Raw genomic sequence first — 6,042 nt, forward strand, 5'->3', positions numbered from 1 at the left:
AATACTTTCTTTGCACATTGAATGCATGAATGTACCCAACTTAATCATTCCTTATAAGGTTTTCAAGAAATTTCCAAAGTATTATTCCATATATGTCTGTTTGTTTTAGTATTTTTGTCATCAAAATGGCAAAGGTTTTTCAAATAATCATATTTGAAAACTAAATTTTCACTGCTTATTTCTTTAAAGAAATATTAATAAAATATTATTTTGCACACTACTTGTGCCATTTTTTTTTCTTCAAAAATTTCAGCTTTTAATGAGAATTTCTTTTATTTTTTTATGGATTTTTCCCCTTTTTCTCCCAATTTGGAATGCCCAATTCACAATGTGCTTTTGAGTCCTTGTGGTTGCGTAGTGGTGGAGGATGAATCCCAGTTGCCTCTGCGTCTGAGATGTCAACCCGTGCATCTTATCACTGGCTTGTTACCCCATGTGTCTCTACCTTCCCTAGCAACTGGGCCAATTTGGTTGCTGTTAGGAGACCTGGCTGGAGTCAATCAGCATGCCCTGGGATTCGAACTTTCGAGCTAGTGAACTCCAGGGGTGGTAGCCAGTGTCTTTTAACACTGAGCTACCCAGTCCCCCTTTAATGACACTTATTTATGTCTCCGGAAGATTACACCACATGACATTTTTACTTTAAGCACCCCCCCCCCCAAAAAGAATTCAGTAATTAAAAACACGTTCATCACAGAAGAGATGTTTTTAAGTGATTGTTTTGCGTGAATTGCAATTTTTATGTATTTTTGTATAATTTAGTAGATCTGGACAAAACAATGAGCGTCATGCCATTGACTCTTGTATATTTTAGATTTAGGTGTTCTAAAACTTTTCATCTTTAACCCTCATTTTCCTTTTTTTTTTTTTTTTTGTCAACTATGCATGGCCTATCCAAATCCATTTTCAATGTTCTCAGCTTGTGAAATTCTACAAAACCCCCCACACTGGCTCTCAACACTTTTCATAAATTAAGCACATAAAAATTATGCATAATACATGAAATTATGAAGAGGAAACATTCATTTCAGTTTGGCATTTGAAATGCAAAATGTCACCTGAACAGGTGTATTTTCCAGTGCAGAACATCCTACAGTGCAACTGATTGTTTTGGCATCACACCTGCTCATTTGAGATGATCTCTGTATAACTGTTTCACAACACATCTGTTTATCTTGTAGAAGGCGTGGCTGAATTGTCTGAGAGATTTATGAAGCCTTACAGCAAAACACACTCACCAGCCCAATCACCATTTTATAAACATTGTGGCTGAGTCACAAATGCTCAATTAGCCTCTTTGTTGTCCTCTTGGCTCTTATGGTCATGATGAACCTAATTAATTTGGCTTTAGGTGTTAAACCATTTTACACTGCCCAGATACTGTCCTAGTTTTCCTGTATGCAGGTTCTCACCAGTCGCTTAGCCTCAGGCCTGCTGATAGGATTGAGATTAGAAATTCAAATGTATTTCTTCTTTGAAGTAAAGAGAGAGAGAGCTTTTGAGTCTGGGACCTTTAGAACACAGCAGCCAAGTCTACATGTTGATCCTGTGAAACGTGTTTGACTTTGAGATTTATTTATTTATCTATCTACCGTTTCCCTTTTTCCTATTCTATAGTTCACATGGGGGAGATACTTGGATTCTGTTGATAGCTGTGATACAGAATAAAGGAGAACTGTGAACGACTGGATGCCATGGGAAACATCTGACCTACGGGTCAAACATCAGTCACTGCAGGGCTTATATTCAGGCATGTGCAGAAGGGGTGGCTGTAGGTGCTCGAGCCCCTGCCCTCTTACCGAGGATCCCCTCCGACGGCGCAGTGGCGTCACCACAGCAAATTATGTTTTTTTTTTAATGCTTAATAATAGTATGTAGAGGTGTAAAAATGCATCAATATTATGCTATAAATTTGATGCATCGATTACAGAATTTAATCATAAATGATAATGACTATAATAATACCCAATGTGTTACAGAGGCCGTCTCAGATTTCACGCGCACTCTCGCAACAGACGAGAGGCGCCTGACTGAGGAAACAAACACTTAATCTTTAAATTAAGAACATTTAGTTTGGATTTCTGCCTCATTGTTCATAATAGTACGTGTCTATATTAGCAAAATATGTTCATTGTTTTTCTTTTCTTCCCCAATTATGATATAGTATGCATATTGTGGAATATTTTGAAAATACACTAGGAAAGGTAGGCGATGTTCTGCACCTTTACTCGCAATCATTATTTGTCCTTAACGTGTTACTCGCCATTATGTTTTTTAATTCTGTGAGCCTGCTTGGTAGATCAGACTTATCTGCCTGTATTGATGACAGATTTCATTTTTATTTTTTAATTATTGGTTCAGTAAATGTCTCTGTGATAATATGCAAATATATTACGGATAATCAGCAGTATATTTACCATCTGTTTGTAAAGTCAGACATAATATTTTCCTTTATTCATATTCACTTAATTAACATAACAACAGTAGCCTATTATTTTTCTTTTCTTTTTTTTTAATCATGAGCCAAACCTCCTTGTACTCCATAAATACAAAGAATGTTCAGAAAAGATTTTGAATCTTCTTACATTCTTTTGTTCAACACAATGCATTACACATTTATTTCTTATCCACAATTACATTTTTGAACCAGCGAATGTAACCTAAACCCAGGTTTTTTTATTGTTTTTTGTGTGTGTAAATTTTCATGTATAGTGCAAATTATCCCACCATTTATATTTTCGTCTTTAGCATATTTTGAAAAATAATTATAAATACAGAATAATTTAATCAAATTTAATGACTAATTATTAATCCAAATATTTTGATATATTAACAGGAATACTCCATTCATAAAAGTGTCTTTAATTTATTTAGTTAAACATTATAACATCAAAATTTTGAAGCGCCTGCCCCTCAAAATGTCTGTGCATGTATTTTTATGTGGGGGCAATATCTTCTAAAACCACCATAATTAATAATAATAACTTACTCAGACCAGCATTTCTCTGGCTCAAAAAACATTGAGTTTTTTTAATGAATGAATCTGGGTTTGTGGTGATAGCATTTAACTTATAAAGAGATAACAGATAAAGTTATACTAAATAATAAAAAAAAAATAATAATAATAATATAAAACTAGGCTATAACTCAAAAATAAAAAAAAATATATAGTTTTCCTCTGTTTTCTTACTCTGCTCACTCAACTGTAAAACTGAGAACACAATACAATATAACATTAAAACATCAATGTTATGTTTTGACGTACTACACTGCTACTTGCTGAAAAAATTAGCTAATTACTGGAAAAGCTAATCTATTCTGACTAGAGGTCGGCCGATAGTGGACTTTGCTGATATCAATAACTAAGGTGGTGAAAAAGGCCAATAACTGATTAATCGGCTGATAGCCTCTAAAATCGATTTATACAATGATTTATAAAAATTTTCTTAGTCTTTCCTTACTATGACAGGCACAGACACAGGGGCTACAAGAGTCAAAAATAAATTAAATCCCAGGTGTAGTTTATTGTTCATGAAAAATCCCAATAATAATCGGAAAAATTAAGATTTGGTGCATGATGTGGGACTTTTAACTATAAACATGCCCAAAACACACAGGGGACTCTTATTTTGAAATGGCGGAGACCTGACTTCCTTTAAGTGCTGTATATTTAAGTATGAACCAAATTAACCTTTTTATAGCCTATATATTAACCAGATGAAGGGTTTCGTGTATATCCTTTACCAGATGAAGTTTAATGAGGAATAAGGTTTATTATTATTCACAAAACTTAAAGTTCGTAACAAGATATATGTGCTGATGGGGCACGTATCCATATAGTCAATTGTTTCGTTCCATGTCCTTGCGTCAATTTAGATACTATATTATCTATTTAAAATAACATAATATACATTGAAGTGAGGATAAAAAGCAACTATCGGCCCTGTCCGGAGCCGTGCCAACAGGCTTTCACACAGGTAAAATCTACACTTTGTAGTGGGCCGCTTCTGCATTCCCCTGATTTCTCTCTCCCTTTTGTTTTGCAGACGCACGCATCGGTTGGGTGCTGTTCTGTCCCAAGTGGTGGAGGGGGAGGAGCGCGGTGCTGTACATTAGTCAAAAGCTCTATGAGAGTGACGAAATACAGCACCATAGAGAAGGAGTGTTTGACCAACAAGTGGGCGGTCTATTTGTTGGGACAACCATTCACCCTCTGTTCGGAACACACCCCGCTCCAACGGCTCCACCGCATGAAGGATGCCAACACCCGGATCACCCATTGGTATCTGGCACTCCAGCCATTTAAGTTCGAGGTGGTCCACAGACCGGGGGCACAGATGGTCGTTGTGGACTTCCTCTTCAGAAAAGGGGGGGAGTGGGCAGTCTGGTCAGTTCCCCCGGCCTGAGTTGGGCAGTGGGGGTATGTGGAGGTGATGGCATAGTTGAGCACCTGTCTGGGGAGAGAGAAAGCGGTAAGGACATCCACCTGAGATTAATTGTGACTAATTACCATTTCTATGTTCACAGTGAGAGTCGGGGGAGATAAAAGATGGCCCAGTCCACAGAAAGAGGGAGAGAAACCCATGAGAGATTGTGCATTCTAGAGAGTTTTTTTGAGTGCTGAAAAGCCCCTCTGCTGTTGTAAAGATGAAAAGTGATTGAACAAGTATTAAAAGTTGACTCACATGGACTGTGAAACCGGCTCCCGCTTCCTCCTTAACCGTCATACAACGAACTTTGTTACAATGAGGTTATACTCTTTTTAGCAGCATTTAATCTATGTTAACTGCCATTGACAATCACATTATATAACATTGCCATCATGGGTCTGAAACTGTCACTGTTTATATCAGAAATACAACATTCAAGGTAAAGAGAATGTGCTATTTATTTGTTTTTTCTCTTTTTTGCACAGTTTTTTATTTTTCAGCCTTTTTATTATTTTTTAAAGGAGAGTAGAGAGGAAAATAAATGAGGTAGAGAATAGGGGGAAATGGGATAGGGAAATGACATGAGCCAGCATATTAAACTTACGTTGCCCGCATATGAGCGCAACAGCTCAATATGTTAGAACATATGCTGTAACTCAGTTAATCCCAACCAGGTATACATGTGTACTCCAGGGGGTACTTGGAAAGGTTTTGATTTTGCTTTGTTAAACGATATGAGACATGAGAAAAATATTAGTGCTGTCATAACATTAAAATAATTCAAATCTTTTGACACCATTACACATTCAGTTACTTTTTAACAAAATAAATCAAAGTATGTAAATTTTTTCAATTGTCAAAAGTGGAACTTTTAGAGACTCTAAACCAGGGGTGGGCAACTATTTTGGTAAAGGGGCCACATCGGACTTTAAGTAGTGCATAGGGGGCCACATTGTATTCCTTTTGAGATGCAATGTTACGCATTGATTAGGTTTTTTGTATCTTTTAAGGCCAGAAATAGTTGTGTACACAATTTTCTGAAGTGTATATGTGAATAATGGGACTATTCTGCAATTGCCTAAAGTACTGTATTGCTCTACAAAGGTAGATACTTTTCTATCAGGCATTAATAACTGAATAAAGGCTGAGCTTATTATAAATGATTTATTTTACCATCTCTACTTCCCTGTTAATTTGTTATTCAATTTAGCACTCTCTACATCAGGGGTCTGTTTTAATAATAATAAAAAAAACGAAAATGATGTCGCAAAGTGGGTGAGCTTATTTTATTCTCAAAACATTACCCATTTACACGTGATGCAGTTCTTGTCAATGGTTTGACTTTCCATTCAGCACACAACTTAATAGAACAGGCTGCATGACTATGACACTTTTCCTTAAGCAGAATATCGCACTAGAGATTGCTAAGTTTATTCAAAGGGGAAAGCGATAGCTAGAAAGAGCGCACTCGCGTGCATGGTTGCCATATTGCACAAAATAAGTATAACATTAGGTGGAATATTTCAAATTTGCACAAGTATAAATCTCAAATTGGGGGTGTTCAGTCTCTTATCTGGCAACCCTAAGCATGTTAAATGCTCGTGGAGGTGCG

The 6,042-nt window shown here is 36.4% G+C and overlaps 1 long non-coding RNA gene across 2 annotated transcripts; it reads left to right on the forward strand.

The window, feature by feature from the left end:
• Window positions 1-3,057: 3,057 nt before the first annotated feature.
• Window positions 3,058-5,701, forward strand: LOC127414820 (uncharacterized). Of its 2 annotated transcripts, none has more exons than XR_007892861.1 (2): window positions 3,058-3,977; window positions 4,047-5,701. It is a non-coding gene; the product is annotated as an uncharacterized LOC127414820 (long non-coding RNA). The 2 variants fall into 2 exon arrangements; XR_007892862.1 differs by having other exon boundaries at window positions 3,617-3,674.
• The last annotated feature ends 341 nt before the right edge of the window (window positions 5,702-6,042 follow it).

The sequence above is a fragment of the Myxocyprinus asiaticus genome, chromosome 24 (genome assembly GCF_019703515.2).
Source record: "Myxocyprinus asiaticus isolate MX2 ecotype Aquarium Trade chromosome 24, UBuf_Myxa_2, whole genome shotgun sequence".
Classification (NCBI taxonomy): Eukaryota; Metazoa; Chordata; class Actinopteri; order Cypriniformes; family Catostomidae; genus Myxocyprinus; species Myxocyprinus asiaticus.